Source organism: Piliocolobus tephrosceles, chromosome 2 (genome assembly GCF_002776525.5).
Source record: "Piliocolobus tephrosceles isolate RC106 chromosome 2, ASM277652v3, whole genome shotgun sequence".
NCBI classification, from domain to species: domain Eukaryota; kingdom Metazoa; phylum Chordata; class Mammalia; order Primates; family Cercopithecidae; genus Piliocolobus; species Piliocolobus tephrosceles.
Window position 1 is genome coordinate 50,524,227 of NC_045435.1, and position 9,192 is coordinate 50,533,418.

General features: G+C 56.4%; 1 protein-coding gene across 5 annotated transcripts in view; it reads left to right on the forward strand.

The window, feature by feature from the left end:
• The window catches only part of ATP2B2 (ATPase plasma membrane Ca2+ transporting 2), a 217,697-nt gene that overhangs the window by 25,447 nt on the left and 183,058 nt on the right, over window positions 1-9,192 (forward strand). For 2 of the 5 annotated variants that reach the window (XM_023218442.3, XM_023218445.3), the window contains exon 1: window positions 2,620-2,741. The exons of 1 other annotated variant lie outside the window; for it this stretch is intronic. The gene's annotated coding sequence lies outside the window, so the exon portion shown is untranslated. Of the gene's footprint in view, window positions 1-2,548; window positions 2,742-9,192 lie in introns of those variants that run through there. 2 more of the 5 variants (XM_023218443.2, XM_026447527.1) reach the window with 2 other exon arrangements.

Consider the following 9,192-nt stretch of genomic DNA (forward strand, 5'->3'; position numbering starts at 1 on the left):
AGTTGGACTTTGAAGAATGAGTAGGAGTGGGCCTAGAACTGGGGTATACTTAGAAGGAAAACCTTCAGACTATGCTGTTCAATATTTGCACTGCCTCAGGAGATGGGGGCATCCAGTCACTGGGGAGTGGATGCAGGCACTGAAAGACATGGGACCCAGAATGTCAAGGAGATGGGAACTTGGCCAGGTGGCACTTCTAGTCTTAGGTTCTGAAAACCAAAATCCACAACTGCCTGAGAGTCTGGCTGCTAGTGTATGTTGGTGAGGGCCCAGCATATCCCAGACAGGGACCACCGGACAGGTAAGACTCAGGACTTGGGAGCAGATGAGTGTTAGGGCTCCCAGTGAGCCCACACTCATGATGGCCTTCGCATGCAGGGAGCCCTGGGCTTGGGTGCTCACGGCAGCCACCCCAGAGGTAGTTGGGAGGATCAAATGATTTGCTGTTTTGTAGGTGGCCTTTACAAACTGTAAAGTGTGCTGGACACAGAAGGCAGTGTGATTGTTGAAATGTGTGGCTCATAACAGGCTGCTTCTGGGGCTATTTTGTAACCAGGGAAAGTGGTTTGCCACCAAAGATGTTGAAGTAATAATGGTGGGATTCCTGCACAGACATGTAGGCTAGCAACAGAGGGCAAGTGCAATGGGCCTTTCCCCCTCTGCCCATCTTTGCCCACCCTCACCCCAACATCTCAGAACACTTTTACATGGGCCTGTTTTGGGGAATGGAGAGCCGGTAGGCTTTGGGGAAGGGCGGATGCTTGGCGCTGGTCCCTGGGGTAGAGCTGATTAGGGACTGCTGACTTAGAAGACCACCCAGAGGGGTGGCCAGTGGAATCCCCCCAACTACACCCCTAAGAGGGGTAGAGTTCCCATCTGCACCCCCAAGATGAGGCAGAGATGAGGCTGCTTTGGAAGCTCCCAATCTTGGGCTGTTGGTGTGGGGGCGAGATCCTCCCTGAGGGGTGTCCTGGGCTGCTCTGTCAGAGCCCCAGCAGGGAGCCTTGCCTGGCCTCTGAGTCACACCCTTGCCCCAGTGGAGTCCAGGGCCTTGAATGACCACCCAGCCCTTGGCATCTGTAGCTTCTCAGCATCCTCCCTGCGTTGAAGCCACCCTGCGAGCTAAGGGGCAGGTAGGTACCCTTCCATGGGGCTGGGGGGTGAGAAGCAAGAAGGTCTCAGCATGGCCTCCTGGTGGGAGCCCCACCGCAGGCGCTCCCAGCTCTCTCCCTCCCGCGGCCCCTCTGCACGGCCGGGTTCTGATTTTGGTGCAGTGCAGACTTTCAGCTTAACGAGACAAATTGATATTCTGTGCCAGCCCAGGGATGGAGCGGCAGCTCGGGACGCTCGGGCGGGCAGCTCAGAGGTGGGCAGGAGGTGGGGGCAGGGGAAAGAGGCAGCTTCTGCCTAAAACTGCCTCCTGAGGCCGCCTCCAGCCCTGCCCCTGTCCCCCATGCACCCCTCCACCCTGACAGGTGCCCTGAGACGCTGGTCCTGAAGGTCCTTCCACCTTCAGTGCCCTCCCTCCAAGCAGGGCACCCCTCCTGGAGGGGGCAGGGCAGTGGAGGCTGAGGCTTCAGAATTCTAAAGAAGCCCCTCGCCCCCAGTGACCTCCTAACCTTGCTCTTAGGACTCTTCTCCCACCCATCTGAAGTTAAAAGAGCAGCAGTTCTGACAGAGATGAGGCAGGAAGAGGCGAGCAGCTGGCTAGGGGCTTCCAATACTACAGACTCCTCACCGGGGGTCCCTGGCTTCCTCCGGAAGTGTCAGTCAGCCCACAGTCAGCCTGCAACTCATCCTAGATGTCCTGAAGATTAGGTGGGTGAACAGACATGCAGACACCCCTGCTGGTGGGCACCCGGCAGAGAAAAGGCCCTTTGAGGCAGGCCCTTCTGCCAAGCCAGCCCCCACCACCACACCCCCTGAGGGCAGGTGGGGTCGCACACAGGCAGGGCGGGTAGCAGGGGTAGCGCTTCAGGGCAGCAGAGAGCTGCTGCGGGCTCTGCTCCACTGGCCCTGCAACCACAGATGTGTTTAAACTGTGTTGAGTCCACTTCTCTCCACTTACGACCTTTGCCCCTTTGTCCCCCAGGTCTGGGGGTGCCTTGACTACAGAGAGGGGGCCAGAGCGCCTGACCAACCAGATAAGTCCCCCAGAGAGCAAGGGACGACTTGGGGCCATTTGAGCAAAATCCTCCCTCTCTGCTCCCGTTCCCCCCACCACCACTTTCAGGACCCCCTTCCCTCCAGCACAGCCCAGCCCTACCCTCTCCGTGCCCTTGACATTCCCTCCTGCTTCTGGGGAGCGGGCATATTCCTGGGACTCTGCCAGCTTCGGTTCCTCATGATCCCACGGGAGGAATTAAAACCGCAAACAACACCGTGGTGGTTCGGTCCACACACCCCCCGCCCCCCCACTCTCCTCCCCCGTCCCCCCTCCAGAACCGGCCCTCCCTGTGTCCCTCCCTCCCTTGTCCTCCCGCCCCCATCCCCCAGCCTCCAGCAGCGGCAGGGGCGGCCTCTGCCTCCCCCGAGATTGCATTTTGCCGGCGAGATGCTCTCCTAGAACCGGCGCCGGCGCCTCCGCCCCCCGCCCCCCACCCGCTCGGGCAGGATGGTACAGTCTGCAGAGGGGCCCGGGCACGCTGGCTGGGCTCAGCCGCGGCACCAGCTGCCGCACCGCGATTACGGGGCTGCCCGCCGGGAAACCGTGCAGGATTGGTGGTGATTTTCATAGCCAAGTAAGTACCGGCATCCCCCAGCATGAGAAAATAAAAAATAAAAAGCGCCCCACTCCACTCTCCCCTTCCTCCCTCACCCATTTTATTTTGTTTCATTTCTTTTGATTTTTCTCAGTGCTGATGGTGGTGGCGGTGGCAGCGTGAAGGCGGGGTGGGAGCGGGACTTGTTTATCTGGCAGCAGCCGAGGCTGCATTGGGAGCCGCCGCTGAGGGAGACACTAGTGTGAGGGTCCGCGTGTTTCGGGGGACGGCTGGATGCTGGGGACTAGGACAGGGGGGCCTCGGACAAGCGGATGTCCGGGGTCTCAGGTAGATTCCGGCAGCCTCTGGACTGCAAATGCCCCCTAAGGATGTTATGCAAGGGCCAGCAAGCTGGTGGCGGGGACGAGGTTCTCTTCTCTCTGAGCCAGTCCCAGGGAGACCAGGAGGACTGGAGGGTGCCCCTTGCCCACCCTGATCACAGTCCCAGGAAAGAGGCAGGGGGAGGCCCCTGTGAAGGGTCCCTTTGGTGGGGTGGGCAGCTGTGTGCCGGGACCCGTTGGGTCAGGCCAGCCAGGTCATGTGGTGGCAGGGACGTGTCCCTGGGTCCCCTTCCTGGCCAGGAGGGTGGCAGAAACGGGTGGCCAGGCCATTTTGCAGCAGTCATGCTGGGTGGTGGAGTCGACACCCTCTGCCCAGAAACCCACTTCCTAGGCCAGCCTCAGTGGTCTCCAGCTGAGGGCTATGGCACCTGAGGCTCCTCCCTGCCCCCTGCAGGGTCAGGATGGGAAAATGCAGCAGGGGGCCTCAGGACTCCCTGAAAGTGGGTTGCTGCCGGCAGCCACCCCTTTCTAGCCAAGTAGCCATTCCACACCACGGCTGTCCTCTGCTCACCCAGGTTGGGGGTTGGGGGTTGGGGGTTGGGGGTACTCTGGACTGGCCTGCCCCAATCAGGCAAGGGCCCTGGGGGTCTTGGGTCCTCCATGCGGAGGCCCAACCTGGCTCGACCTTCAGAAGGGTAAGTGAGCAGGCAAGCCTGACCAGCCGGCAGAGGGTCTTAGTGCGATGCTGCATGCCCTGAGCCTAGCGTGGAAGGGGCTCCCTCCTCTCCTGCATTGCTCTCTGAATCGCTGGGAGGAGGCAGAGCTGACGTTTGGGGTATTTCCAGGAGCAGCGGGCGCCATCCGGAGAAATTCTCCTTTGACGTGTGCAGTAGGAGGGGGCTTGGAGCGCAGGCCTCGGGGGCCTCCGCCTGTTAACTTCGTTGAAGGAGCAGTGGCAAAGAAGGGGCTGCAGCTCTGGGGAGTCCTATGGGGGATTGGGGGTCCAGGAAATACGCTGATGGCCACCATTATTTAGCCACCTTCACACCCTAGTCCCATTCACATCAGGGCATATTCATGCCCACAGATGCACACATATGCACAGATACAAATATAGTACCCATAAGTAGTGTATCATATATGTCCAAATCATATACACACATATGGAATGCCCGTGCCCACACCCCAGCACCTGTAAATACAACCTACGTTCCTGAACACCACATGCTGACATGCAAAACACAGCACACACACGAATGCAGCACACAGACACACACACACACCTGTGCATGCAGCGTGCCCACACATGCGTGTAGCACTAACACAGGAAAGCGGTAGGCTGCACACATTGCCCTGCAACAGCCACAAATGTGTGTACCCACGTAGGGCTGGCTCAGGTGTGAAAACAACAGGCACACGCATGTGGGGCTCTGAATGCCATCTGCGTGCCTGCCCGTGCACTGGCAGGCACATGGCATGCTGGAATGTGCCCACAGGTGAATGTCAGTTGCACACATAAGAAGACGGCCGCAGGCACACAGATGCAGCACCTCTGCGGACACTGCGTGCACACACCCGCCCCCTCAGCTTCCAGGAGGCAAGGTGGCTCTGTGATCCCTAGGGAGAGCTTGCCCCTTAAGGAACTTCCGATGAGGACAGAGGGATACTGGATCCTAAGTGCCCGCCACAGCCTCACACAGGCATGGGGGGAGGGCCAGCCCATATTCCCAGGGAGCTGTGATTAGACTCAGCAAGGCCATCTTGGGTTATTGTTCTTCAGAGAAGGCTGCCCAAAGTTGGAAAGGAGACAGAGGCAGCCAGGAGTACAGTTGCTGCCCGTGGCCCAGACAGCCAGGAGCCCAGACTGGCCCCACCAGCCCTCTCCCTGGCACCAGGAAACCAGCCCACTGCTGTGGGGTCTCTCAGAGCTGGGGCCTGGAACATCTTCAGCGGACTCCAAAGTCCCCTCCAGACTGAAGGTCAGAGAAGCTGCTGTGGCTCACATTGTATGCAGAGCCTGAAATTCTGGCACCCTCCTATGCTGTCCCGCTGCCCTCCTCTGCCTTCCCCCAGCTCAGCCGCAGGTATGCGTCAGGGGACCCAAGTAAATAATAGTAATCCAGCTAGCATTCACCCAGCTAACTGCTTTGCACGTATCATCTCAGTGAGGACGCCCACAGCCCTGTTATCCCCATGTCCCAGATGAGGACACTGTATCTAGAGAGGTAAAGCCACTCACCCAAGGTCACACAGCTGGAATGTGGCAGAGGGGAGGTAGAAGCCAGGCCACCAGGCGTCTGCCTACCCTTTTTGACCCTTTGACATGAGGCCAGTTTAAATTGGGGCACCAAAATTTTGGGAACCTATAGCTCAAGAATTTAGAATTTTTTGGCAAGATTCCAAGAAAGATTGAAGAGGATCTCCTATGGATGAAGGTGGAGGAGCATTCCCCAGGTAGGCGTGGCCCTGACCTAGACAGCTGGACCACTCTGCCATCCTTTTACCCTATGGAGTTGCTGATGCCTAGAAAGCCAAAGCAGACAGATGCCTTCTTAGGCCACCTAGCTGGGACCGTTTATAAAAAGGAAACTGAGTCCCAGCCAGGCACAGGGACTTGTCCAAGGCCACACAGTGTTCTGTAGAGAGCTGGACTTCCTGCAAGTGCTCTCGGGCCCCAGATAAGAAGCAGCAGGGGTGTGTGTGGGTCCCTGGTTTTCCCCAGGTATTTGACTCTAGGTCAAAAGTATGAGAACCCTGGGGACCCAGCCCCGCTTCTGACCAGCTGTGTGATCTTGGCCAAGTCACTTCATCTCTCTGCCCTCAATCTTCTCATCTGTGGCTAAGCAGGCCTATCTCTGCCCTGCGTTATCTCATAGCTACCTGAGAGCCCTGGACACTGTAGAGGGCTGTGCACAAAAGTGTGATTGGCATCAGGACCAGGAGCCAGAGTAGGTGAGCACCTTGCTGCTGCAATTGGCTAACTCCGAGATCAGAAAGGAAAAAGGGGAAAGAAATATCTAGTTTGCAGACTGGAGGTCAGAAGAGCTGCCTGTGGCTTATGCTATGTGCAGAGCCTGAAACACCGGCCTCTCCCCCTGCTGTCCCATTGCCCTCCTCTGCGTTCCCCCTGCCCAGTCACAGGTTTGGGTCAGGAAACCCATTAATGCATTAATTAACGTAAAGATCACCTGATGGGGGCAGATTTCTGGGCCCCACCTTGATAAATCGGGAGGTCCCAGGGGCTACATTTCCACAGGTACCCCTGGATTTTCACCCATTTCACTCTGCACCCCAGAGAGCTGAGGTACTTAAGAGTGGGCTTGGTGGAGCACATAGGCTCTCAGAGCTGGGGTTGGCCTAGACACCAGGCTGTTCCCCCTGTGCCTGTCACATCTGGGGAAACAGAGGTCTCCAGACTAGTGGGTGACTGAATGAGACTGAAACTCATGTCCTCTCCCCGCCAGTCCCCTACCAACCCCTGGCCCCTGGCTTCATCCTGCACAGCTAAATCAGGCCCTCCCGAGGACCGATCAACACTCAAATCCAAAGCAATGCCATCTTCTCAGCAGGCAGCTGGGAGCCATGCTACAAGGGCACTCACCAGGCCTTGGGTTCAAGTCCTGGTGATACCTCTCCCAGTCATATGGCCTTGGAGCAAATGGCTTCTCCTCTCTAAACTTTAGTCTTACAGACTTAAAGCAGAGCTGTTGGGAAGATCTCAAATCACGTGTGTGAGGGAAGTGATTCACACACAGTAGGTGCAAGGTCAGGGCTGGGGGCCTGGGAGACCCTAAGGTGCAGGACGTGACTCTTCTCAGCCCCCGCCAGCTCCCAAGTTGCTGCCACTGAGCTGTCTGGTGCCTCCTGCACACATTGCTGCTCCTTCCTGGAATCTGGGCACCCAAGCCTCCCCACTGCTTTCCAAGGCTAGAAGCTTGAACCTGCAGAAATTCATTTCTCTCTCCCAGGGGGAGCCTCAGACAGGTACATGTTTAGGGAGAAAGTCCCTTGGACATAGACAAATGGTATCTGGCTTTACCCCTCATTAAGAATTGGTAATATACTGAAAAGATATACCAAGATGAGGCCCTAGGGTTCAAAAAAATGGGGTGGAGCCACAGTTCCCCCATCTGTAAAATGGGATAATGGTAGTATCCACTTTGCAGGCTAATGTGAGGGGCACATGGAGAAACTGTGGACATGAAGTGTTGAGTTTAGGGTGTGAACCCTATTTGAGGCACAGTGAATGGAAGCTGTTGAGACTGAGAATCCATCTGGATTGAGAATCAGAGGGTGTGAGTTCGAGACCTACCTCTGCCTCTTAGGAGCTGAGTGCCCTTGAGTTAGTCTCTTTGCCACTTCAAGCTTTGATTTTTTGATCTGTAAAATGGGAGTATGTTACCCAGGCTGTCCATTTCAGAGGCCTGCTGTATAACTACAATAAAGAATGGGTGAGGCTGGGTTACGCCTGTAACCCCAGCACTTTAGAAGGTGGAGGTGGGAGGATATCTTGAGCCCAGGAGTTGAATATCAGCCTGGGCAACGTAGCGAGACCTCATCTCTACAAAAAATTTTAAAATTAGCAGGGCATACACCTGTTGTCCCAGCTATGCAGGAGGCTGAGGTGGGAGGATCGCTTGAGTCCAGGAGGTCGAGGCTGCCGTGAGCCGTGATTGTGCCACTGCACTCCAGCCTGGGTGACAGAGCAAGACCTAGTCTCAAAAAAAAAACTTTTAAAAAATGGGTTATGCTGTGGACAACTCCTGCGACCTCCTGCTGGGCAGTGTGGCTTGGCCTTCACCCTGATCTTCACTTGACAGCCTGGATGGAGGCAGCGGGAGGGAGGGGAAGGGGGAGTGATGGTAAGGCCTTAGAAGCATCATTCACAGTCCAGGACATCTCTGTAGGGTCAGAGAGTTCCAAATATGTGGCCAGGGACCATGGCTGGCAAGGCCAGGAGGGCAAGGTGACCAGGCCCGAGCAGGGGCCACAGCTCAGGTTCCTAAAGCAAGAGAGGTCCCTGGGTATGGAGGAGAATGCGCTGGTCTGAGGGTCGGGAGAGCTGGGTCCCAGGCCGACTCACCACTGGCAAGCGACCTTGGAAAAGCTGTGTCAGCCCTCTGGTCCCAAGCTCTCCCCTTGTGAGAGGGGTCAGTGATCCTGCCCTCCAGTGTCTTTGGTGAGGGCAGCTTCTCCTGCCCACTGCCCCTTAGAGTGAAGGGTCAGAAACACTGCGAGTCTAGGAATTAGTAAGGAGAGCAACTGCAGGGGCAGCCCGTTGTGCTTGTTTCCTGTGGCTGCCGTAACAAATGACCACAGACTAGGTGGCTTCAAACAACAGACGTGTATTGTCTCCCACTTCTGGAGGCCAGAAGTCTAGAGTCAGGAGCCAGCAGGACTGCCTTTTCCTGGAGAGGCTGAGGAAGAGCCTGTCCCTTGTCTCCCTAGCTGCGGGCGGTGGCCGGCAACCCTTGCTCTTCCTCAGCTTGTGGCTGTGTGACGCCCATCTTTGCTTTCATCACCTCACCTCCTTCCTGTGCGTCTTTCGGTGTTCTCTCTTCTGCTTCTAAAGACATTGGTCATTGGATTTAGGGCAAGCTAAACCCAAGATGATTTCATCTTAAAATCCTTAGCTAATTCCATCTGCAAAGATCCTATTTCCAAACAAGGTCACATTCTGAGCTTCCAGGTGGGCATGAACTTTGGATGGTACACCCTTCACCCCACTGCAGTCACTAAGATTTATGAGGTGTTTATTGTTCATAAGACCTGCACACAGTCTTACCTCTTCCTCATCATCACCCATTTTACAGATTACAGAAGCCAAGGCCCGGAGACATTAAGAATGTGCCCGGCCGGGCGCGGTGGCTCACGTCTGTAATCCCAGCGCTTTGGGAGGCCAAGGCGGGCAGATCACGAGGTCAGGAGATCGAGACCATCCTGACTAACACGGTGAAACCCTGACTCTACTAAAAATACAAAAAATTAGTCGGGCGTGGTGGCGGGCGCCTGTAGTCCCAGCTACTCAGGAGACTGAGGCAGGAGAATGGTGTGAACCCGGGAGACGGAGCTTGCAGTGAGCTGAGATCCGGCCACTGCACTCCAGCCCGGGCGACAGAGCGAGACTCCGTCTCAAAAAAAAAAAAAAA